The sequence below is a fragment of the Piliocolobus tephrosceles genome, chromosome 3 (assembly GCF_002776525.5).
Source record: "Piliocolobus tephrosceles isolate RC106 chromosome 3, ASM277652v3, whole genome shotgun sequence".
Classification (NCBI taxonomy): domain Eukaryota; kingdom Metazoa; phylum Chordata; class Mammalia; order Primates; family Cercopithecidae; genus Piliocolobus; species Piliocolobus tephrosceles.
In genome coordinates this window covers 33,676,356-33,704,117 of record NC_045436.1, presented here as the reverse complement: position 1 = coordinate 33,704,117, position 27,762 = coordinate 33,676,356, and positions in this window count along the sequence as shown.

Genomic DNA, 27,762 nt, shown 5'->3' with positions numbered 1-27,762 from the left:
AGCCAGGCTAACATGGTGAAACCCAGTATCTACTGAAAATACAAAAAATTAGCTGGGCATAGTGGCATGCGCCTATAATCCCAGATACTCTGGAGGCTGAGGCAGAAGAATCGCTTGAATACTATATATAGTGATATACAGTATCACTATATATGTGTGTGTGTATATATATAGTGATTTATTATAAGAACCAGTTAGTCATGATTCTCTTACTGTATGTAGGACTGCATATAATCGTATCTCAGACTATAGGCCCTATGCTTCCAATTCTTTTATTAGAAAAAAGGTTTTTGTTATGAAATACAAGAAATAAACCTACATTTCTATACAGTCCTTGTCATTTAAAATGATTTTTTAAAATCTCATTATCCTTAATTTTCCATCAGGTGATAAATTAAAAGAAAAATATTATCATAGCATATCAAGAGTTATTTAGTGATGGGATTATATTAACCTTCCAGTTAGCTAATATCCAGTTTCCTTAGCTAGCTTTTACCTAGTTTTTAATTTACAATAGTATGGTATAAGAATATATATATTTTTTAAATATAAAAATAGAAGGACAGAATTATTACATAATTTCTAATCACATATGTTCCTACATTATCCGTAAAGTTGATATTAAAATATCTTTGGAAAATATTCTGGAAAAATCAATACTTTGAAACTTTTTTTTTAACATTTTGAATTTTGAAAAGTAGGTTAGCTGTACTAATTCCTAGTTGTTTTCCTCACAGCATTTTAGAGAATTTTCAACATATTAAATGTCACAGAATAAGTGAAAGTTCCAAAGCTCAATTTTAAGGCTGACATTGTTCATTCCCTGTGGAGTTTTACACAGTCTCTAAATAATTCATCTATCACACATAGTGTTTTCACTTCACACTTTTCCTTTTGAAATAATTCTCTTGAGCTACACTTCCCAATAGGCTAGACACTGAGCACATGTGGTTAAATTTAAAATTAAAATAAAGTGATATAGTGAAATAGGCTTAAAAATGCAGTTCCTTAGTCACACTAGCCGCATTTTAAGGTGCTCAATTGCCCTGTGTGGCAAGTGGCTACTGTATTGTGCAGTGTAGAAGAACATTTCTATTATTGCTGAAAGTTCTATTGGGCAGTTCTGTAGAGAGGAGATTCTTTTATTAGAATTTCATCCATGTGTTCTATTAGAACTATAACGTTGACAGTTACAGAGACCATCCATGAGATAAACAAATTATGAAAATACACAACTTTATCAGCAGCATTATTTTTTTTAACACTTTTGATCAGGAAAGTAGCAGACTAAAAATAAAGTGTGCTTTTTCATTTCCTCAGTGATTGCCTTGCATCATTTAATTCCAGTTTTAGGTAAGATACTGTTCTTTCAAATCCAAATAATTTAATCTATTTTCTTTATTTTTATATTAATCCAGAGTTTATTAATTTTAAGACACTATGCGTTGTACATTTTTGTGGAAGAAATGATTTATTCTAAGTTATATCCTATGGCAATGATTATTCATTGACGAAAAATAAAAGCAAGAAAAATAAAGAAATAATTTCAGAGTTTCTTCAAATGCTTATGTTGCACGTAGTAGGGAAGAGTTTGGACATGGATTACTATTTCATGGTTTAATGAATTTTCCTCTTAGCTCAATCTGAAGAATAATCCTTTTCCTGTTAGTTGTACTTCTTTCCATTTAGTTGATTTTTCCCTACTTAAGAAATCATTCTTTCTTCTATTTTTTCCCACTTCTTTGATGAAAGGATTGATTTCTTTTCTTTTTTCTTATTGTGACAGATACTTGGCCAAAAAAAGAAAAAAAGAAAAAGAAAAAAAAAATTAAGCCTGAAGAAAACAAACGTTTATTTCTGTGCTAATTTTATTCACATCCTTTGGATATTAGAAGCCCTACTGTGGCACGTTACCTAAATGCATTTTAGCTTCTGGAGCTGTGCATAAACTGTAAATCTATACGAGCTTTGGTTATTCTACTATCACACATGAAGGCATCAGATACGACATTTGGATAGCTAAATGCCAGGAAATAACAGGCCCTTTCTCTCAGAAGGAAACATGGCAAAATAAATATGTAAATAAATAAACAAATCAAACATGGCATTGAATTCAGCTGCCTAGTACTGCTAATTGTGCACAATCCAGATATTAATACAATATGAAAAAATAATAAATGACTTTAAAAATTCATGTTTTTACTATGCTTAATTATGAATTAACAGATTAGTAAATGTTCTTTCCTCAAACTCAACAATTGCATTCTAGTTTAAAGAAATATTAAGAATTTATATGGAAATATAGCCAAAAATACTTAGTTGCAGCATAGTTTATGATTTGAAAAAAAATAGAAGGACTTAATAAAAAACGTAAATGATTAAACAAATATATCTGCAGATGGGAAGATTTTTAAAACTTCTTGCCAAATCAATCTATAAATTCAATGAAATTTCAAAAACAATTGTCCTGTGATTTTTTTCATAGAAGCTGACAAACAAATGTAAGATTCATATGAGAACAGAGGATAAAGGATCCAAAGGGTCAATTTACTTTTGAAGGAGTAAACAGAGGGTTTGTTCTAAAATAAAATATCAGGATATTTTTTAATCTACTTGGTTTATGATAATGTGGTATTGGTGTAAAATTATGGAATACATCTTGGACATGTGCAGGAAGTGATTGTCATTAAGTGTGTTCCTGTTAAAAATACATATACAGAAAAATACTTAAGGCTGGGCACAGTGGCTCATGCCTGTAATTCCAGCATTTTGGAAGGCTGAGCCAGGAGGATTGCTTGAGTCCAGGAGTTCAAGACCAGTCTGGGCAACATAGGCCCATTTCTACAAAAAAAAAATTTTAAAAATTAGTTCAGGCGTCATGGTGCGTGCCTGTAGTCCCAGCTACTCTGCAGTCTGAGGTGGGAGGATTGCTTGAGCCTGGGAGATCAACGTTGCAGTGAGCCATGATAGTACCACTGCACTCTAGCGTAGACAGCAGTGTGAGACCCCGTCTCAAAAAAAAAAAAAAATAATAACATTTGTAAACCACTCAGTGGTTATCTAGTTATATATGGAGTTGCTAACAAATTTCATATTTCATTTTCTTATTTTTGTTCATCTGTAATTTCTATTGTTAAACAGTGTGTTTGTATTGCTTTATAACTTAAAACAAATTATTTTGTTTATTGATTCTTTTAGTCCAAAGCTTTACTTTCTGGGGACATTAGCATACAAAAGTTGTTATTTTACATGCAATGAATTCCTTCATATGAATCCCAGAAATATAAATTCTTTCATTTTCTTATCACTGAAAATCATAGCTGATGTGGCTGATTTATGGCATAATCATTCAACTCTCTCTAGGTTCAATTAGTAATCTCAGATGAAAATTTCAAAATCATTTTGTTCTCTAAAACAAAATAAATGTCAAAAGAACTGTTAAACATCAAAAAGAACTGCTAACAAAATGAATTTCACCTAGTTGGTTACACGTTAAGACTGCAGTGGATTTTGCTTACTTAGAAGAGAATCAAATGTCATTTTGGGCAGAAGTTTGCCAATTTACTAAAAGCCAATGTGCATATTCTCAAAGAATCAGTGTTCCCCTCATTTGTGACTTATGTCATGGTTGTCATGCAGCAGGATAATTAAGGAATCAGAGAGACTGAGGGGCTGAGGAGGAATTATTTAATTATTTAGGTGCACCGACCCAGTCGGGTTAACATCCAAAGGACTGAGCCCAGAACAAAGAGTCAAGATAACTTTTAAGCATTTTGTGGGGCAGGGGGAGATTTGTGCAGGGGGAAGCATATTACAGAAGTGAGAAACAAAGACAGTTGTTCAATTAAGACATGCATTACATTATTTCTTACTTTTTAAGGAACAACCTGTTTTATGACTTGAGACTATCTGTCTAGTGACCTTGCAGCTGCACAGCTAGAGAAAGAGAGTCTTCACAATGCCTGGGAAAGGGAGAGATAAGACTCACTAGCCACAGAAAATCAGGCAGTCAATTTTTAAAAGACTTCAGCTCTTTCTCTTCCTCAGGGGGAATTGGTTTTTCTTACATACAACTGAGTTTTGCTTACAGATTTTTTAATTTCTTTTAATTCCTGTTCCAGTCGCAATGATCCTAGAGTCTAGGAGGGGTAAAGTGGGCCCTGTGAAGACCAGGCTGTGCCCACTGAGGCTGTGGGACTCTCTGCAGGCCAAGTCCGCAGGCCAAACGAGACAGGGCCGATTATAGCATGTGACCACAATTCCCGTGGACCACGTCAGGAGAGAAAACACAACTGGGTCAGAAACAGAGAATGGTGGGCAGGAAGGGTACATTTAATGAAAACAACATATCAGAGCAAAAGATATCATAAATGTTGAAGAAACTCTCGTAAAACAATATAAGAAACTATTATAGAATAAGGGAAGATGCCATCAGGGCAAGAGAACCAGGCTTTGAATCTCTCCCATCTACAAATAACTTGAGTTTGGACAATTTATGATTTTATTTTACTTTTTAAGTTTTAGTACCCATTAAGATAACATATGTATTTTTAAGTTTTATGGATTACCTGGAAAATAGTCATCACTTAGTAGATAATAGCTCTTATTATAGTTGTAAAAGAAACATATGGTGGCAAAGGAAGTTTTTTATTTTCTATTTTTATGGAGCAATCTCCAATGAACTCTGCAGATGCCTGATGCTGTCTACAGTGATGAGCTCCTTTTGGACAATTTTATTGTTCAGATAAGGCAAATATGATCAGAAGGTCCTTAGAGAATGGAGTTTATAAGTGGGTTGTAAGTGAGAGAGTTATAATTTATATTAAATTCCATGGGTCCTTTAGAAATTTATAAATAATAATTTATGTAATATGATATAAGAAAATGGAAGAAATCTAGTCATATAATAGTTATAATAAGCCAAGCACTGTTTAGTTGGACACTATATATACATTCATATCTACTGTGTATCTACTGAATATATATACATTCAGTAGAAACTTTGTACTTGTTTTTGAATAATTCAGCTAATATTTCCTAAATGTCTATCATTTGCAATACTTTATTAACTACCACTTATTTTGAATAAAATAAAGTCCCTGACCATTGCCATGCGCATTGACTAAAGTAATTGCTAAAATATTTCCTTCAGAAGTGATTGGACCATGACAGCTTTCAAATGACTAAGAAAAACTTCATTCGGGTTTGTACTCTTAGCTTAAAAAATGAATGAATGAGAAGTGATATGTGAATTCAGTTCAAGATTTAAACATCTTTTAGCATAAAAGACAAACATATTTTTCTGTTTTAAATAAATACATATGTATTTTTGTATATGTGTATGTGTGTGGGGGGAGTGTGTCTGTGTGTGTGTGTGTGTGTGTGTGTGTACAGAATTTATTTAGTGGAGGAAAATGTTGCTATTAAACACTCAGGGATAATGCAATTTCAAACATTCTGCAATAGACAATGGGCTTCCTTACCCACTCTGTTCTCAAATATAGGCAGGCTCAAGTTGTTGTCTTCTAGGTAGAAAAGAGTTGAGGAGGAGAAGAAAAATAGTAAATATCGGCTGGGCGCAGTGGCTCACACCTGTAATCCCAGCACTTAGGGAGGCCGAGACAGACGGATCACCTGAAGTCAGGAGTTCAAGATCAGCCTGACCAACATGGAGAAACCCTGTCTCTACTAAAAATACAAAATGGGCTGGGTGTGGTGGTGCGTGTCTGTAATCCTAGCTACTTGGGAGGGTATCAGGAGAATCACTTGAACCCAGGAGCTGGAGGTTGTAGTGAGCCAATATCATGCCATTGCACTCCAGCCTGGGCAACAAAAGCAAAATTCCATCTAAAAAAAAAAAAAAAAAAGAGTAAATATCAAGGCTTGGGCAAGAAAGAGCAGGGAACACCATTTTCAAAGCAGGTAGTCATTCTGAACCTGCACAATTCCCCATTCAGCAAGAGCATCAAGTTCTCTGCACTGACTGCATTTAAGCTCCCAATATTTCAATCTTGCCTTTTGTTTGATTGTATTTTTGAATCAAAGGTATAATAAAAAGTAACTGTATTTATTAAGTTATGGAGGAGTTGTACTGTGAATACAAAAACCATTTTGTTTCATGTAGTCTAAAATATGATTAAAAAGATGTGTACAGAATACGAAATGTGTACATATATGCAGATGGTCTAATTTTCCACTTCATTTCAACTTTGCCTTTTTATTACTTCTTGTGCTTTTCTTTTCACTTGTATGCCACACAACTGAATGTAAAACTGTCACAAATTTGTTTTTTGTTTTTTAAATACAATTCTTTTTTTATTCACCCTTCATCTTTTTGCTCTAGTCATTTTGTTTAACAACTAAGAAAAATAGAAACAACAAGCACTGTTTTTCCCAGTACTGATTTCAAATACCCATCTCTCAGCTTGGGCAAGGGTTTTCCTATTCCCTATTATCTTCTTTGCTTCTTGGACATACTGCATGCTAAATGTTCCAGAACAAATACTGCACTTCTTACATTCTTGCTCTCTGATAGTTAATTTTTAATGTAAACTTGACTGGGCCACAGGGTGCCCAGATATTTTGTCAAACATTATTCTGGAAGTGTTTTTGAGGGTATTTTTGGATGAGATGAACATTTGAATCAGTAGACTGAGTACTGTAGATGGCCCTCCCTAATGTGGTTAGGCTGCATCCAGTCTGTTGAAGACCTGAATAAAATAAAATGATTAACCAGGAAGAGAAAAGGGGAAAATCCTCCTGCCTGACTGCTTTAGCTGAACATTGGTCTTTTTCCAGTCTTTTGACTTGGACTGAAGCATGAGTTCTTGTTGGGTCCCAAGCCTGCTGGCTTTCACACTGAAATTTACACCATTGTCTCCCCTGGTCCCTGACCTTCAGACTCAGGCTGGAACTTCATATTGGCTTTCCGGGGTCTTCAACTTTGCTGACTGTAGACCTTGTGGCTTCTCATCCTCCATAATCACTTGAACCAATTTCTTATCATTACATATATATGTGTGTGTGTATATGCACATGCACACGCACACACCTATGAATGCTGGGAAACATCACGAACACACACTTTATGGAATAGGTTTTAGTTGATGGGTAATGGGAGTTTTTGGAGAGTACAATACTAATATGTATCAAGTGACTATCATGTACTAGGCTTTGCATTCAGGACTCCTTTTGCAAATAGCAGAAATCAATGCTGACTTACTGAAAGATAATTTATTGGAAGACTTGAAAATAGGTGAGATACAAAGGTAATGCCTTTCAATTCCCACCTATGAATGAGAACATGCAGTATTTGGTTTTCTGTTCTTGCCATAGTTTGCTGAGAATGATGGTTTCCAGTTGCATCCATGTCCCTGCAAAGGACACAAACTCATCGTTTTTTACGGCTGCATAGTATTCCATGGTGTATATGTGCCACATTTTCTTAATCCAGCCTGTCACTGATGGACATTTGGGTTCATTCCCAGTCTTTGCTATTGTGAATAGGATAATTTCATCAAGTAGTCTCACTTCTGCTAGTAAAAACTTATTATACTTATAAAGCATCACATTGTAAACAGAACAATGGTTTCCTGGCACTATTTTATTTCTATCTGCATTATTTTCATTAATGTATGAACAAAATATTATAAACAATGCCCTTTAGTGACATTATAAATATCAGGTAAAGTCTGGCTTATTTTACCTGTACAAAATCAAGTAAGTATCTAGGTAACAAAAAACAGGTATTATTGATTTTCATCTGAAGATATTTCTTTAAAAATTATTGACTATATTTATAGTGAAATACAGTTAATCAATTGGAGAATAAGTAGTTGTAATAAAAGCAAAATAGAAGACATATTTTTCCTTGAAAAAATCAAATAGAATCCAGAGCCAATTTTGCCAGGTATTATTTATTCAGGCTTCATTTCTTTTAGCCTGTGTACAAGAAAAAATTATTAAATACAAACAAAATTGTTTCTTGTATTTTAATCTGTCATTTGATTTCCCTTAGAACATTAAAGTCCACATGTGATGAAAGAATAAATAATAATTTATGTTGATCACATGAATTTTATAATCTATATCTTCTGCAGAATTGCTACATTGAATTTTATATTCGTATTACTATCTCAAAGTTGTCTCAATTTAAATTCACATACCAGTGCTTTTGCCAAAAACATGAGGTATTTCCCCATGTTCTTCTTCTATTATGGGGTTCTGATATATAAATGAAAAGAGAATGAATAGAAGCAACTTGTAAATGTAATTAATGGATTAAGTTGTATAACAAATAATTGTGTAGATGAATAAATATCAGTAACTAAAACATCATGGATTCAGGAAAATCTCTTTAGAACCTGTATGTTTTTGTAGAGCTCTATTTAGTTAATTTGAAATATTACTGAAAATTATGAAGCATGGAAAAAAAAAGCCAGAGTTCTTAAGAGAAGTTTAAAGAATAACCTGGCCAAAGCCCAAGGTAGCAATTCTTATGACAGATTTTAGGCTACACTAAGACATATTTTCCAATCTCCTGAATAAATCTACGTTTGCACAGGGTTGATGTGTATGGGCACAGTGTCAAGATGAGCAAAGGCACATTTTAAAATGTTAGATATTTATGGTTATAGTTGTTGTAGTTTAGAAATCCTGCATCTGAAAATGGATTAGAAAAGGGATAGTTTTGGTGGAAGGAATAAATTTAAAAGAAAATTACTTAACCTTCACTTATATCATGAAATAGAAAAAGACGACTTCCACAATTTATGTTATTTATATTAAAATTATATTTTATTAATTTGTAGTGAAGCATATATAGAACTCCATTTTCTTTTGATCAGTTGTTGGAGATAATGCAAACATAATTAACTAGCCTATGGTGAACTTCATTTTTCAATTTAATTAAAGGTCAGAAGTTATCTAAATCCTTTTAAACAACTGAAAGGAAATTAAATAAAAGACTGAGACTTACTGAGACAAAGTTTAAAAGAAAGACCCAAGACTTAACTTGAATCTGCTGAGCAACTTTGGTGGAAGTGATTTCTGAGAAGGTCACAAGCAGGAAGCAAGCTCATCCACTTTGAGTAGTAGGAAAGAAGAAATGGGAGTGAGGAAAGGGGCATGAATCTCTTTTCTTTTCATAAAGTTATCCTAAAATTGACCCAACAATGAAGGCAGTTGTTATCTGGCCTGTGCCAAGGAGTACACAGTGATTTTACTTCCTCCAGGGTCCCTGTATTAGCCTGTTTTCATGTTGCTGATAAAGACATACCTGAGACTGGGCAATTTACAAAAGAAAGAAGTTTAATGGATTCACAGTTCCACGTGGCTGGGGAGGCCTCACAATTATGGCAGAAAGCAAGGAGGAGCAAGTCACACTTTAGGTGGATGGTGCAGGCAAAAAGAGAGAGCTTGTGCAGGGAAACTCCCATTTTCAAGCCATCAAATCTCATGAGACCCATTCACTATCACGAGAGCAGCACAGGAAAGACCTGCCTCATGATTCAATCATATCCCACTGGGTCCCTCCCACAACACATGGGAATTATGGGAGCTACAAGATGAGATTTGGGTGGGGACACAAAACCAAACCATACCAGTCAAATTTTTTAAAGTAGGGGAAGAAAAGGGAGGGCTCTGTCCTTACTATGGATAGACAAATAGTTGTACCATCCTGATGAGTTTTCTGTGTAAGGTGGAGCAATGTGGCTGGAACAACCCAAATGCCAATCTAGAGGATAACCAAAATATGGTATAAACATACACAAAATCAATCAAAAAAGGGAATGAAATTCTGAGGCATTTTACAACATGGATGAAACTTGAAAAAATTATGCTAAGTAAAATAAACCAGATACAAAAGACATTATGTATGATTTTGTTTATATGAGGTTCCTAAATTAGGCAAATTTATGAGAAGCAAAAGTATACTAGAGTTTACCACAGGCTGTAGAGAGGCGGGTATGAGAAGTTACTGATTAATAGGTACCAAATTTCTGTTTGACATGATGAAAAATTCTAGAAATGAATAACAGTAATGGTTGCACAACACTTTGAATGTACTTATATGCCCTGAAGTGGTACACTAAAAAATGGTAAAAATGGCAAATGTTATGATATATATTTTTACCACAGTAAAAAAAATTCTAGGGGGAATCAAGAGAGCAGTGTAGAGTAGTTATAGAAAACTAATTAATTTTTATTTAAAATTAAGAACACTTTAGAATTCTTATCTCCAGTAAATCAAAATATTTAATTTGTTTATTTTTCAATGTGTGAATTAGGAGTAGAAATTTAATGAGTGTCAGTCTCTAATATAATATTTTATCAGTATGTGTAAAGTTTTCAAGTTTAAATAATTTCCTCACAAAAAATAGCTACCAAAGAACTGCCCTTTAGCAATTGCAAACTTAAAAATAATGTTCATAAAAGTCACTTAGAAAACTTTTAACTTTGCTTGTGAATTTCCATTTTATTTAAATATAAAAAGAAGACATTCAGAAAACTTTCATTGCAATATAAGGATCAGACTAATAAAATAGGGATGCTGAAATTCAAATAATTTTCAAATAATGTCTGTTCTTTAACTTTCCGTGTAGATTTTTAAAATGTTTTTTGTGTGGTTGTTGGTTATTCGTTTTTCTTTTAACTCTACAACTTTTCAAATATCCTTCTGGAAGAAATTTCTCTGGTCTGTAAGTTAAAGATAAACAATCTGGATCAGACTAATAAAAGGGGGATCAGACTAATAAAAGGGGGATCAGACTAATAAAAGGGGGATCAGACTAATAAAATGGGGATGCTGAAATTCAAATAATTTTCAAATAATGTCTGTTCTTTAACTTTCCAGGTAGATTTTTAAAATGTTTTTTGTGTGGTTGTTGGTTATTCGTTTTTCTTTTAACTCTACAACTTTTCAAATATCCTTCTGGAAGAAATTTCTCTGGTCTGTAAGTTAAAGATAAACAATCTGTCTGAGAGTCTCACCATCTTCAGATCAACCCTCTGGTGCTGTTGTTGCAGCTTCTTCATTCCCATTGTTCAGTGAGCAGGAGGGAATATTACAGTTATATTACAGTTCTTTGACCCTTGCCACCAGCAGCTCAGTGAGCAGGACCTTTACACCATTACAGCTCCTTCACTCCTGCTATTCAGTGAGTTCCAGGTTCTTGTCCCATGACTAAGAAGAATAAGCCATGTGGCCAGGAGAGTGAGTAAGACAGGGATTTATTAAGGGACAGAGAAGCTCTCAGCAGCAAGAGGGGACCAGAAGGAGGGTTGCTGACTCTGGTACTAAGTTTGGTGCTTTTATGGACTAGGAATAAGGAGTGCACTGACTGGTATGCAGGCTGTTTTGGAAAAAGCACTATTCAAAAAGAGACATGATAATATAAAGATCCAATTAGAGGCAGAAAGGAAGGCTTGGCTAGCAACCAATCAGGAGCAAGACTAATGTTTCAATTTATGTAAATGAAGATTTGGCCCCCTGCCAATCACAGAAAGGTATATGCAAAACAGGTGAAAGGCAAGAGCCAACTGGGTGGAAGCACATGAAATGGGACAAAGGTGTGCCAAGGGGAGAGAAAAATGCCCAAAAAAGGAGTGGAATTTTTTCATTTGGGCTCACAGGGTGGATGTTTACACTTAGGAAGACAGGCTTTTTCTTACTTTGGGCCCACAGCTTGAGTCTCAGGCTGTTCTTGGATTGAAGGAGTTCTACTGAGGACCCGTTCTAACTGCCTGCCTGCTTGATTTATTCCTTCTTCCTCTCTCACTCTTACTATTGATTAATTCTGTGGGGAGTTTCTTTGAAGTTTTTACCTTTTCTGGTGAAGTATACGAACTCTGCATCAAGATTTTAAAATCATATTTTGAGATCTATTTTTCTTTGTAAGAAAACATTTCTGCTAAACACAAAAGAGACAGGCAGCTTGATGCTATGTAGAAATAGTAGTCTCCAAAAGCCTGCTGTATAAATCTGGTCTCAAAATTTAGGCCTAACTATGAGGAATCACACAAATATGGTCTATATATCATGGTTAAAATTAGTCAGCTTAGTCCTATGAAACTTGACTTACATTAAGAGGTTGTGATAGGTATGTTAAATCGTTTGGATTTTAGCTTCTTAAAGACAAAAAACCAGTATATTTTGAATCCTTTTACCCTTCTACCATCACCACCTACCCCAGCCTAGCTCAGATCTTTGTATTGAGTAGATGATTTAACAAATGAGGAATGAATGAGTGGATTTATAATACTGCATAGTGCCCTACGTGTACATCTCATTGGAGGCAGAATAATATAGAGTATATGACATATGCTAGAGCTGGAAAACACATTGTCATATATTTTATACAGGCACAAAACTATTTCTTTTGATCAGCATAGTTACCGTTACCTATTTATATTGTATTTGAGTATTTTAGCTAGGATGTATACTCTAATCTATAGTTTTCCAGAGTAATCATTGGTGCCTCCCTTTTTTCTTACAAAAGAGGAAACAAAGTGTCCATGAGGTCTTGAGTTTTGAGCCCTTAAATAATTGATGTATCCTATTTGTCCTCAATTTTCTAATCTGTTGAATAAATAGATAAAGGCCAAATAATTGTTAAGGTTCATTCTGGGTCAGAGACTCTCCTTTTAATGGATTTTTTCGTAACAATTTTATTGAGATATAATTCACCTGCCATAAAATTAGCTCAAAGTGCACAATTTAGTGATTTTTAATGTAGTCACAGAATTTTGCAACCATCACTACTATCTAATTCTATAGCATAACTATTACCCTATTATCAGTCATACCTCATTCCTCTCCCACCTCATCACTTGGCAAACAACAGCCTGGTTTTGGTCTCTACAAATTCAGTTTTTCTAGATATTTCATAAAATTTGAATGATGCAGTATGTGGCATTTTGTGGCTGACTTCTTTAATTTAGCATAATGTTTTCAGCACTCAGCCATATTGTAATATGCATCATTACTTCATCTATTTTACTGCCAAATACATTTTTAGTTATGTATTCATCCACTTATGAATATTTTGGGTGTTTTGACATTTTGGCCACTATACATAATTCTGCTATGAACATTTGTGTACAATCATCATGGAAAATATATTTTAATTTCTTTTGAGTATATATCTAGAATTGGAATTGCTAGGTCACATGGGAACTTTAACATTTTGAAGAGCTGTTTGTTTTTTAAAGTGGCTGTACTGTTTATGTGCCCATTTGTAATAAATGAGGGTTCTTTTTTTCTCCACATCCTCACTAGTATTTGTCATATCATCTATCTTATTCTGCTTCAGCCATCTTTCTGCATATAAAATAATTTTTTGTTATTTTGATTTATATTTGCCTAATGCTATATTAAGAAGCATCATTTGGTATATTAATTGATTGTTTTCATAACTTCTTTAGAGAAACATCTGTCTATCTAAATCCTTCAGTCAATTTTTTTTTTTCTTTTGAGATGGAGTTTCACTCTTGTTGCCCAGCCTGGAGTGCAATGGCGTGATCTTGACTTACCGCAACCTCTCCTGGGTTCAAGTGATTCTCCTGCCTCAGCCTACTGAGTAGCTGGGATTACAGGCATGCACCACCATGCCTGACTAATTTTGTATTTTTAGTAGAGATGGGATTTCCCCATGTTGGTCAAGCTTGTCTTGAACTCCCAACCTCAGGTGATCTGCTTGCCTCAGCCTCCCAAAGTGTTGGGATTACAGGTGTGAGCCACTGTGACTGGCCTAAATCCTTCAGTCATTTTTATTAGGATATTTGTCTTTTAGTTGCTGAGTTACAAAAAACTTCTTTATATATTGTGGATACAATATTAGGCCTGGTCTTCTATTTGGCGTAGGATTTGCAAATACTTTCTCCCATTCTGTGGGAGACCTTTTCAATTCCTTGATGGTGCCCTTTGCAATAAAAAAGTATTTAATTTTCATGAAGTAAATTAAACTACTTTTTCTTTTGTTGCTTGTGTTTTTTGGAGTCACGTATGATAAACTATTGCCTAATTCAGCATTACAAAAATTGACTTATATTTTTTCCCCTGTGGGTTTTATCATTTTAGCTTTTAAACTTAGGTCTGATTCATTTTGAATTAAAATTTGAATATATCTTGAAGTAGGGGTTCAACTTTATCTTCTTTCAGTCTATAACAAGCTTTCCAATACCATTTGTTGAGGAGACTGTTCTTTCACTATTGAGGTATATCAGCACCTTTATTGAAAATCAGTTGACCACAACTTTCAGGGCTGATTTCTGGACTTTTACTTCTATTTCATCTATCTATTTTTGTCTATTCTTATACCAGTACCATACTGTCCTGGTTACTATAGCCTTGTAGTAAGTTTTCAAATTAGGAAATGTAAGTCCTAAAACTTTATTTTTTTTTTTAAGGTTTGCGTTGGCTATCCTGAATCCTTTGCATTTCCATATGAGTTTTGGGATCATCTTGGCAACTTCTGCAAAAAAGAATCTGGAATTTTGGTAGGGATTGCATTAAAGCTGTAGAACAATTTGAAAAGTATTGTCATATTAGTAATAATTAGTCTCCCGATGCATGAACAAAGGATATCTTTCAAGTTATTTAGATCTCCTTTAATTTCCTTCAAAATGCTTTACATTTTTTTCAGTGAATAAATTTTACACTTTTTAAATTGTATTTATTTCTAAGTGACACAGGATCCTTTCAGTGCCGTTTTGCCAGCTGGAAATCTTCACGGCCAGCAGTACCTCTGCCCAGGCTTTGCTCGGCTCTGGGTTCATGGCTGGGCTCACTCTGCCCACTTGGCCCAGCAGGCTGCAATCAGCTCATGCTACTGGCCTGGATCCTACACCTACACAGGGACTCCTCATTCTCAGTTCATGACTGAATCCAGGTGTGCTCTGGGCAGTTTTCACAGTGCTTCCTGACCTCTGGATGAGGAGGACATGGTGGAATCTGAAAACTTGAAGATGCCAGCAGCCACAAAACCCCAAGGGATGTTACAGCTCTCATCTGGGGATTTCAGTTTGAGCCCACAGGAAGCATTACAGTTTGTTCATTCCTGCCGTCTGCACACTTTGGCAAAGGAGGACACAGCTCGTTTGGTCATGCTGTCCCACTCTAGCCCGTGGCTCCTGGTTGGTCTGGTCCCACTGCTGCAGATTCCCATCATGTGAGGTGGAGGGTGGGATGGTTACAGTGTTATAGCTCCTTTCTCAATCGCCATTTGGTGGGTTCTGGGTTCTTGTCCCATGTCCAAGAGGAATTAGGTTACATGGACACCAGAGAGTGAGCAAGACAGGGAAGAATTTTTTTGAGCAAGAAAAAAGCTCTTGACAATGAGAGGGGACCTGAAATAGATAGACCTCTCTATGAGACAGGGCCCAAAAGTGGGTAGTTCAATGTGTGACTGAGTCTGTTTTGTTGTTGTTGTTCTGTTTTGAGATGGGGTCTTGCTCTGTCAGCCAGGCTAGAGTACAATGTCACGGTCTTGGCTCACTGCAACCTCTGCCTCAGTCTCCCAAGTAGCTGAGATTACAGGCATGCACCACCATGTCTGGCTGATTTTTCTATTTTTGATAGAGACTGGAATTCACCCTGTTGGCCAGGCTGGTCTCAAACTCCTGACCACAGGTAATTCACCTTCCTCAGCCTCCCAAAGTGCTAGGATTACAGGTGTGAGCCACTGTGCCTGGCCAAGTCTGGGGTTTTATGGGATCAGAATGGGGGAATGCATGCTGATTGGTCCATGGGAAGGCCTGGAAAAAGCATCATTCAATTGGCTAGGAGGCATCAAGGAAACTCTCATTGTGGACTCTACCCAGAACTGGCAACTCGGTTTTCAGGTTTTAAGTTGTTTTTGGTTTGAAGATCCGGTTTCACTGGGGACCCCTCCCTGTCTGCCTAGAAATTAATCTACCTCCTGCCACTATCATAAGTATTTTATTCTTTTAGTACTATTATAAATAAGAGCTTCATAATTTAATTTTTCAACCGTTTGTTGCCAGTGTATAAAAATAAAAGCAATTATGTATATTGACCTTGTGTCCTTCATTTTTAATGAATTCATTTCTTAGTTTTAGTTGTATTAAATAAATTCCTTAGGAAATTCTGTATATAAGATTATGGTACCTACAAATAAAAATATTTTTAATTCTTCCTTTCCAATATGAATGTCCTTTATTTCTGTTCTTTACTTGCCTTTTTTCCCCCACATGCTTTGGCTAAAACTTCTATTCTAATGTTTTTTTTTTTTTTTTTCCGAGACGGAGTCTCGCTCTGTCGCCCAGGCTGGAGTGCAGTGGCTGGATCTCAGCTCACTACAGGCTCTGCCTCCCGGGTTCATGCCATTCTCCTGCCTCAGCCTTCCGAGTAGCTGGGACTACAGGTGCTGCCACCTCACCTGGCTAGTTTTTTGTATTTTTTTTTTAGTAGAGACGGGGTTTCACCGTGTTAGCCAGGATGGTCTCGATCTCCTGACCTCGTGATCCGCCCGTCTCGGCCTCCCAAAGTGCTGGGATTACAGGCTTGAGCCACTGTGCCCGGCCACTAATGTTTAATAGATGTAGCAAGAGATGATATTCATGTCATATTCCTTATCTTAGGAGAAAATCATTCAGTTCTTCATCATGAAGTATGACACTAGTTGTGGGTTTTTTATTGATCCCTTTATCGAACTAAGTAAATTCCATTATATTGCTAGTTTATTGAGGGTCTATATCTTAAAAGGATGTTGAATTTTGTTAAACGCTATTTCTGTCTTTTGAGATGACCATGTGTATTTTTTCTCTAGTCTGTTAATATAATGTGTTCCTTTAATAGAGTTTTGGATGCTAAACAAATGTTACACTCCTGGGATACATCTCAATTAGTCATAGTTTACAAAACTTTTTTATGTTGCTGGATTCAATTTGTTGGTATTTATTAAAGATTTTTGCATCCATGTTAATAAAGCATATTTGTCTGTAACTTTTTAATCTTGTGATATCTTTTTAGTATCAGAGTAATATTAGCTTCATGGAATGAGTTGTAAAGTGTTACTTTCTCTTCCATTAATTGGAAGAGCTGTGATTTCTTAGTGTTAATTTTTATTTAAGTATTTGAAAGAATTTACCAGTGGAGGCACCTACCTTTTCAACTTTTTTTATTATAACACTTTTTGTATTAATTTGATATTTTCTTATGTATTATTATAATCTTGTTTTTCCTTTACTGTATTCTTTTGAGTTACCATTTTAGTGGTTTTCCTGAGGATTATAATTTATGTCTTAACTTAAAGTGATCTAATTTAGATTAATATCTATTTAGTTTTAATAGTATAAAATACTTTGCTCAAATATAACTTCGTTTCCCCTCTCTGTGCTATTATTGTCATATAAATTACATTTTAATACAAGTCCATCAATTGGATGGACTTTATAATTGCCTTATGCAGTTGTCTTTTGTTTAGATAGAAAAGAGTTACAAAGTAAAAAAAGAATTGATAACAGTTTTTATGCAGTATACTTACAATATAGGTATTCTTATTGGTGTTTTTTTACTAACTTTGCCAATATTATTTATTTGTTCATGTGTCTTTAAGTCTGTTTCTAGTGTCCTTTTATTTCTACCAGAAGAAATCTCTTTTAGTATAGCATGTGGGCTGTTAGTAAAGAATTCTATATTTTTGCTTATTTGAGAACATATACATTTACTTTTCATTTTCAGAGGATAGGGTTTACGGATGTAGAATTTTGGTTTGCTATTCTATTTATTTCAACACCTCGAATGTTATCCCACTGACACCTCATCTCAATTGATTCTGATGAGAAGTCAGTTGTTGTTAGTATTACTAAAGCTCACTTGAGACCTGATTTTACACCATAACATTGTTAATTTTATTCAGTTTAAATCTGTAAAATTTTACTGCTAATAAAAATGTTTAAACTGAAGTGTTTGAGAGTATTTTTAATACAAATTCTGATTAGGATGTAAGATGTATTTTTTATTGCACTGACTTTGAATCATTGGTTTTTAAAAACAAATTCACATAGGTAATAGATTCATGCTGTTCTTTTTCTGTATTATACAACTTTTAAACATAAACTGAAATAATTTAATGAGAGGTAATACATTTCACATGAACTGGAAAATGTGTATTTATGAGATTTGAACATAATTTGTGGTGTAATACACAGCTTTCTTGCATAAATAAACCTGAGTAAAGCATCATTCTCTACTTAACAAGCTTTACTTTTCTGCTCACTAAGGGGTACCATGGCTTTGATTGCCATGGTCATTCAGGGCTCACCATATTCATGAATCTTACTACTACTTTATTTCAAAGGGTTGTTGAATGAAGATTTTGTAAGGACATTAAATAACATTATGTAATCAACAGAAGATTTTGAATATAGCCAAATTAAAAATAGCGGACAATGATGGTAACTTCTACCCTTATCTCTTGGAAAGTCTTACCTGTGGCTGAGGAAACTGCCTTTAATATGGTTCTCTCTGGAGCCTCTTGCGTATGTCAGTCTCATTCAACTATACTCCACTGTCATCCATGTTAGTAGTTATTTTGGAGCAAAAAGAGTACTTTATTCATCTTGGACACTTATTTATTCTTTCTTGGCTTAAATATCTTTTTTATAAAGTGTGAGTTATGTAAGTATTTTGAGAATTAAATCAGATCACACCTACAAAACATTTAATACATTGCTTGTTGTAAATATAATATATATTGTGTTTATTATAACATTTATTGAATGTTTATTATATGCCAGTTTATACTAAGCCCTTTACACATAAACACATAGTCCTATGTTGCTTCCATTATTATTAGAGTGTTGCTATTTTACTATGTATACCTGGATACATCAGGTACACTGACTGCTTCACAGGACCATGCAATGCTGGTATTGGGAATTTCTTCTCTAATTTACTCTACAATATAAATTTCAGTGACCTCTTACCTAATAAGTTTTTCCTTTTTTCTATTTATCTGATCTTCTAAATTCTAGGATAGAGGCAAAGCAATTTTTACTACAGAGTCTTGATTTTCCTAGAAAAAAGCAGATTCCAGAAATACTTGTTGGAAAATGATTACATTCTTAAACCTTTACATTACCTTCTGCTATAGTTTCAATGTGACCCTTAAAAGTTCATGTATTGGAAATATAATTACTATTGTAACAGTATTAAGAGGTGGGGCATTTAACATGTGGTTAGATTATGAGGACTCTGCCCTCACCAGAGGATGAATGCTGATATTTTGAGATCCCAAAATGGGATCCTGATTAAAAAGATGAGTTTGTTTTTTTATCTGTCTCACATGTTTACTTGCCCTTTTCTCACAGTATGAGGCAGGAGGAAAGCCCTGACCAGATGCAGCTCCTCAATTTTGAACTTCCCAGCTTCCAGAACTGTGAGCTAAATAAACCTCTTTTGTATATAAATTATCCAATCTGTGGCATTGTGTTATAGCAGTAGAAAACAGACAAAGACATCATCTCAATTAATGTACATAAATGTGTAACCTGTTTTGCAAAAAGGGAAGTGAAAAGCCAAAAAGATAAATTAATTTGCTCAAAATTACACAACTAAGTGGTAAAAGAAGCATTTGCAGAAGGTTGTGTTTAGTTTTACAGTCTCCAGTCTTCCTAGAACTTTGAGGAATTATATAGGGTTCATTCCCACTGTTCATGTCCCCACCTGGCACATAAATTTAATGACTACAAGGCTTGGTTTTCCTTAATGCCCTATCTCTAGTGCCTAGGACAGTGCTTGACACATGGTAAGCAATCAAAATGTGGATTGATAAATGAGCACCAATGATAAATTTAATATTTTTCTTTTACCTTTAAATTCAACGTTATGGAATAATAGCCATCACACACACAGAATGTTTATTCACAAGTTGTTAAATCTTCTCCACTTTTTACCCCAGCTTCAATAGAACAATGTTTTAGTTTTCCCTGCTAATGTCAGTATAATCTTGAATATTTTACTATTCTTTCTGGGCTTAAAATTTCCTACGAAAAGTATGATTTATATGACTACTGTGAATATTATATGAGATCATACATATAAAACATTAAATACATTGCTTGTTGTAAATATAATAAATATATGTTGTGTTTATTATAACATTTATTAAATGTTTACTATATGCCAGATCATTCTAAGGGCAGCAAGAAGGCCCTTAAATGATCCTGATTAGTGATTCTTTAAATTTAGTCTCATTTTAAGAATGAGGGCAATTAAACACCCTCACTAAGCAAGATCTTTTGTTCATACAATCAATAGCAAATGATTATAAAGCTGCAATTGGTTTGTTTTGCACTGCCTAATAGAGAAACTCACTTCTAAATGATTGCCTTTTGTTATTTAGCCTCATGACAGATATGAAGTAAACTGATATGTGAATGAATATACAAAATAATGTAAATCAAGAACCTTCATAAGTACTTGTAAATAGCGGATTTGTTCTTTTTGTGGGAACACCAAGGGCTTAACCATGACATTCAAAAAGGACACATGGGTACTACATTGATTGGAATGGAGAAAGCTAGGAAATTACTGTGTACAAGAGATCTTGTAGGAAAGCAGTTACCATAGCAACCATAGCCTCATAGACTGTATTAGATGATAGAACTTCTTTCAGCATAATTACACAGACTTTTGATGTGCCTCCTTCCCTGGGAGATACCAAGCTCATGTAACATGGCTTTACAAAGAAAATTGTCTTAATTGGAAAGGACTCCCCTCTTTAATATATGCTGATTGAAGTTTTAGTATCAGTATTTGATGTGAAATTGTCTTTGTAGTTACCCTTTCAGAGATGTTTGCTTAATACATTTCATGTAAAATCTAAATATAGGCATGCTTGTGATGTGAATACAAATAAAAGAAGAGAGAATATAAATGTGCAGCATGCTATTTATACAGGATCATGTAATTATTACCCTTGGCTTTTCAAATAAATTAAACTTTGCTACAACTGCTAATTGAATTGGTATTAAGCTCATTTTTTTCTTTCTATTTTGAGTTTTCCTTGGATATATTTAAATTCATAGCTTTAATTGCAGAAGGGGTACAGAGATCTTCCCCTAATTAGGTTATTAATAGTAAATGTGACTATTTTAAGACAAATGCTAAATACCTTCATATCTGATCATTTTCATTTTGAAGAAGAAAGAGATTCTATTTTTACAGGGAGAATGAACTTTCAAAATCACAGCTTCTAGTCAGCAGGTGCACATTACTGTATTCATAAATGACTGTCTGTGGACCATAACCTTGTAATTATTCTGCTGAAAGACATTTCTGTCACTTGCTAACAACAGAATGGGTCAAGAGCACATCTCCCTTTGGTGTTTGTGCCTTCTGACATCTTGCAGTATGGTTTGCAGACAGAAGGAGCTTTCACAGAGCTGTGAAGTGTTCCTTTTGTAGTATAACCCAAATGAGACTAAAACCCCCCTCAGCTCTGATTTAGGGACCTGATGTTTTAACCCCTGCCCTGTCATAGAGATAAACATTAAATAAGCCACTTATTGCATTCATAATTTAAAACTGATACTTAGATGTCTATTTTCTCTTTTCTAACTGGGTGGCATGTGCTATAAAATGAGATTTAGCCTCATAAAATAGATTTTCTATTAAGTTTGAAGTTTACATTAACTTTATATATGATTATTTATTCTCTTAATTTGGATTATTATAAGAACCCCCAGAGGAATCCTATAACTCTCAACTCTTTAAAGTAGTAAAAAATTAAGTTCAGCATCATTTTTGTAGGCTCATCCCAGAAAAAAAAAAAAAAAAAAAAAATATATATATATATATATAGTGGATAATTTTGAAACCAGTAAGGAAAATGACAGTAGCACTATCCTAAGAAAGTGTGATTAAATCTAAACGTTCCAAGTCCTGTAAACAACTGTGTTTCATCTCTGCCCCCTAGCAGCTAACTGGAATGAAAAGTAAAACCAGCGCAAAGCCAGAGATGAAAAGGAGTTGCCTTAAACAGCTGAGGTAGGACATCCAGTCCTGTATCCTGCTCTCCTACAATACTGTCTTTCCTCCGCCTATGGAGAGAAGATGTGTAGAAGATAAAAGAGATGTGTAGAGTTTATACTCTCCTCTAGTTTTGCCTCTATTCTGTGAGCCTGTAGCATCACATTTTAATTTGCTCAGTACTGATCTACATGCCCCTCACTGAAGCTGCATCCATGTTTGCTTGCCCTTATGGGAATAGCCCAGAGGCTGGCAGGTGGCTCATGAAGGGTTGCAGATGCGCTTCGGTATTTTTTAAATGTGTGCTCTATTCACTGCCTGATTTCTTTTTTGATTATGAACCATCTGTAATTTTCAATCTGTTCTCAGGATTTTGTTTTACATGTTATTTAGCTATAGCAGGACTATTGTTAGTAATTCTCCATATGTGACAAACAAGGAGTGAGTTAAGACTTTTTGATATCTCGCCCCAAATGCTCATAATGGCAAACCTGTTTATACAGCAAGAAAGTGAGTATAATTTCTAGAGCCCAGTCAGCATCCCGATCCCACAGCCTGGAAAACCACCACTCACTTGAAATGATCTCAACATTTTAAATTTATTTTCCTGACTCTTTTTTTGGAAACAAAAGGGATACAATGCAGGTAAGTATGTCCATGCTGACAAGGGGAAGAGAAATTCCAAAATTGTATTGTTTAATTCTAGAGACAGGAGTGGAAGTAGAAAAGTAGAGGCTACCCTTCATCTTTTATTTCCTCCCACAGTCGCCTCTCTTCTTCCTCATTGATATCCTGCCATCTTTCCAACCCCCACATCAGGAATGTGGGTGTGGGTTTCTCCTGGACCTTGCCCTCTCATCTCTCCAACACTAAGTAAAGCAACATGACCTGTGCAGAACAGCTCTTTCATTATCCTCAAATCCATCACCAACTCTCCATTATTTTAAAGTGCAAATCAAATCAGGTTACATTTTTGCTCAAACTTCCTAATCATTCTATCAATCTTTGTCATTCTCAAGGGGATATTTAAATTCCTTAGCTTAAATAAACCATGTGTTTTATCTATTGTCAACCAATGAAGATTTAGTCATACAGATGCACACACACACGCACACACACAATATGGCATGCAAATACATAAACACATATGGGTATGTAAATACATATATATGGATAGATAGATTTAATTATTATTTTCTCTATGATTCTGCACATGCAGACCACTTACAATCCTTCTTCCTGTACTCACTGATCCTTACAGAGCCAGCTCAGGCAGAACAAACGTCTTTTCCTCTTAGTCTTCCTTGACAAGGAGACAAGGAATTAGGTTCCTCAGCTCTTGGTTCTCAGAGCACCCTGTGCCTATTTGCTTAATACTTCTTACTCTGTAGTGTAATCAAGGGTTTTTGCTTTCTGTCTCTCTTTGTAAATGTGACTTCATTGAAAGCAAGGCCTGTGCCTAGTTGCTTTCTCTGTCTCAGGATATAGCTTTGTTTGTCTCATACCATTAATGGTACTAATAATACCATTAATGTAACCAGAGTGAATGAATTATTGGCTAAACAGGGCACTAGTGTTTTGGTTATGAACTTCTTCATTCTAATACATTAATGTCATTTGAAAAATAAATAACCATTCTGGTATTTTTACAACCATTTGGAGCTACTCTCTCTCCCCCTTTAATTTCTGTTTTAAAGATCTGTTGAAGCAAAGCTTGTTTGGCACTGAGCTATTCATCTTTCTGTATTTTTTGCTTCTTGCCTATAAATTCTAGGCAGAGTTAGAATGATTAGTTGCAATGGGCATCTCACTTAATACACACAGAACGTGAGACATCATCCATCATCAAATAGAAAAAAACAAAAAACAAAAAACATGTAGGCCTGTTTTACTTACTCTCTTGCAATGTGACTCAAGGCCAAAGAGGGGGATTCCTCCCTGCTATACAAGTCTTACTGCAGCAAAAGTCTCTATACTTTCCAAGTAATAACTCCTGAAGCTCATACTTATATTCAAGTACAAGATACTTCTACATATCAGATACTTGTTGACCTTTCTATTATTTAGAAGTCTGATAAGCTTATCATAGCAAACATGTGCACCCTTGACTTTGTCTTCTCCCATCACTTTTCCTCTTTGCCACCTTACTCCAGACACTAGAGTGGTTTTATTGTTCCTCAAATATAAGAACTTCCTCCCATTTTAGAGCCTTAACAATAGTTTTTGCAATTCATGGATTTCTTGTTTCTATGAATTTTTATGGCTGGTTCCTTTCTGTCTTCCAGGTTTTTACTTAAATCAATGCACACGGAAAAGCTTTCTCTGATAATTCAAACTTCATGTGCCATCTGATCACTCTATATTATTCTTTTAAAAACTGTTCATAACATTTACTATCATTTAATACTTTCTAGTTTACTTGTTTATTGATTGCTTCCTTCCCAGCAATAAAATTCAGGCTCCAGGAGGGTAGGAAACCATTGTTTACATTTGAATGAGGACTTGGTTATAATGTATGTTTAATAAGTATCGTCAAATTAGGAAAAATGCTATCTTCGGAAATCATTTCATTCTTATTGTTATGAAATCCCTGTCATTTACTTGTCCAGGACAAAATGGAACAGAGGGTCCTGAAAGAAAGATGAGAATTCAAACAAGTACCAAATTTCTTGGACAAATCCACACTCAGTGATGTTGACAGAACAGAAAGAGGAATGAACAAAGATGAGTGAACTAGCGGGGGTATAAGTAGGGATGGGATGTAAGTTTTGTGTTTCCTGATCTTGGGCTGACATGGTTTGGTTGTTTGTCACCAACAAATCTCATGTTGAAATGTGACCCCCAGTGTTAGAAGTGGGGCCTGGTGGGAGGTGTTTGGATTATGGGAGTAGATCCCTCATGAATGGCTTGGTGTCACCCTGGTGGTAATAAGTTCTTGCTCTATTAGTTTACATGATAACTGATTGTTAAAAAGAGCCTGGCACCTTCTCCCCTCTCTTGCTCCTTCGCTCCTCAGGTGACACACTGGCTCTCCTTGCCTTCTGCCATGAGTAAAAGCTTCCTGAGGTCTCACCAGAAGCCAGGCAGATGCCAGTTCCATGATTCCTGTAAAGCCGGCAGAACTGTGGGCCAAATAAACCTCTTTTGTTTATACATTACCCAGCCTCAGGGATTCCTTTATTGCAATGCAAAATAAACTAATACATAGACATAGTTACCCACTATGCAATTTGGGACCCTAGGGTTAAATACTTTTGAAATACGGTAGCAACAGTAAGTACAGTTCCATGATTATTAGACCACTTGATATATGGAGTAACCCTAGTTTTGGAAATAATTTCCTTCAAACAGGGAGATTTAGCCATATTTGTCACTGCTGCTGCTTTGATCTTTATTGTTACTTTAGCTTTTCATTGATGGTAATGCTCCCAAGAGGCTGTGAGTCTACTGAAGACAGTCTCTGTTTTCAACTGTGTTAATTTAAAAGTATCTTCCTTTTACTGTCACCTATGTAGTAATCCTGCCAATATGTTTAACTTGAATGTCTTATTGAATAAACAATGAGAAGTGTCCAAATTGTGAGGAATTCTGCAAGACTGCTACCCTATGCTCTTCAAAAAATATCAATATTATGGAAAGCAAAAAAAAAAAAAAAAAAAAAAAAAGAACACTGTACGTTAAAGAGAAATCAAATTTAAATTTAACCAATGGATAATCCTAGATTGGATGGTTGACGGAAACAAAAAGCAGCCATAAAAGTTATTTGCTCAACTAGGGAAATTTGAATAGAGAAAGTAGTATATTAGATAAGAGTGTCACATTTATGTTAAATTTCCTGAGTATGATAGTTGTACTACATTTTATTAAGAAAGATGTCCTCATTCTTAGGACATGTATACAAAATACCTAGGGGTAAAATTGCATGTATGGTTGTGTCTTTCAATGACTTAACAGCTTAATTTATGGCTGCCTAGAGAGAGAGACATTGAGAGACAGATAATGTAACAATTGCTAAAATGTGATGAATTTTAGTGAATATCATGGATGTTTGTTGTACCATTCTTGCAAAATTTCTACAATTGGATATTATTTAAAATAAAAATAAAAGTTTGATTAGAAAAGTAAACAAATGTAAAAAAATTAAATGAAAGTGTCTTGACAGTTTTATTTCTATGTGTACCTTGTTTCTTTTTGGAAGAGACAAAAGTCTTTAAGAAAAAAGAAATTCACTGTATTTTGTAAGCTGACTTTTCAATAGTTTGAAAATTGGCTCCTCCAAATAGTAAATTTTAAACCAGTATTTGATATCTTGATTATTTAAAGATATTTTGAAATATGAGGACATGTCTCATATTTAGCAATAGAACAAGAAAAGTCCTGTTTCTTAAGAATCCATGGGATATACTTATGGGATTAAAATTTTGTTATGAATATAACACATAAGGAATCAATTATATAGAAAATAATGATATTATGCAGCTTCTCCTTTAGCAAAGGAGATTTGCCTACTGATTAAAGGCCCTTGAGATTACTAGATTTAGATTTGTATTAAACGTTTCCATTTAATATGTATATATAATAGCCAGATTTCCTGAAGATTCACTTAACATAATTTAAAATTTAAATATCCATTCAATTAAAGGACTGTTAACTCAGTGTTTTAGGTTTCTAGAAAGATAAATTTTAAATGGAGATGCCTTTTGTATACATCTGTTTCTTAATATAAATTCCTTAAATGATGGCATACAGACTGAAGAGGTGTTTCATTTTTGAGAAGGCCAACTCTTAGAAAGCATGCATTAAAGGACATAGGCCGGGCATGGTGGTATGTGCCTGTTGCCTCAACTAACTGGGAAGTTGAGACTGAAGTGGGAGGATGTCTTTAGTACAGGAGTTTATGGCTTCAGCGAGCTGTAATGCGCCATTGTACTCCGGCCCAGGTTACAGAGCAAGCCCTGTCTCTAAAAACAAAACAACACAAAACAAAACAAAACCCAAAACCTGAAGAATATCTGGGCATGGTGGTTCACGACTGTAATCCCAGCACTTTGAGAGGCTGAGGCGGGCGAATCCCTTGAGGTCAGGAGTTTGAGACCAACCCAGCCAACATGGTAAAACCCAGTCTCTACTAAAAAATACAAAAATTAGTAGTGTGTGTGGTGGTGCTTACAAATAATCCTAGATACTTGGGGGCCTGAGGCAGGAGAACAGCTTGAACTTAGGAGGTGGAGGTTGCAGTGAGCAGAGATCATGTCATTGCCCTCCAGCCTGGGAGACTGAAACAGAGTGAGACAACCAAACAAACAAACAAAAACGACAACAAAAAAAGCCCTGAAGAGCATAGTCTTATGGCCACAGGTCACAGTATGAACTCTTTTATGTCTAGGACTAACAATTGTTTATGTCTGGCAATTCATCTTGAAATTAGTATTATTTTAATTATTGGCTTTAAATTTAGCAGAAATGTAATGCAATTAATGAATGAAATTAAACAGGAAATATAAACATTGATATATTTACTCGTAAAATTTGAATATATTTTCAAAATAATTGATTATACAGCATTGAGAATATATCCAACAGAAAACAGCACTTTCATGAGGATACTCTGGTTGAAGCATTCAGTTTGTCTGTTGTTTGATTTGTCTATTCACTCGGTCTTTATTGAATGCCTCCTACATTCCAGGAACATTAAAAGTTCTAGGATAAAGCAGAGCATAGAAAGGATGCAATCCCAGCATTATAGGTGATTAAACAAATACATA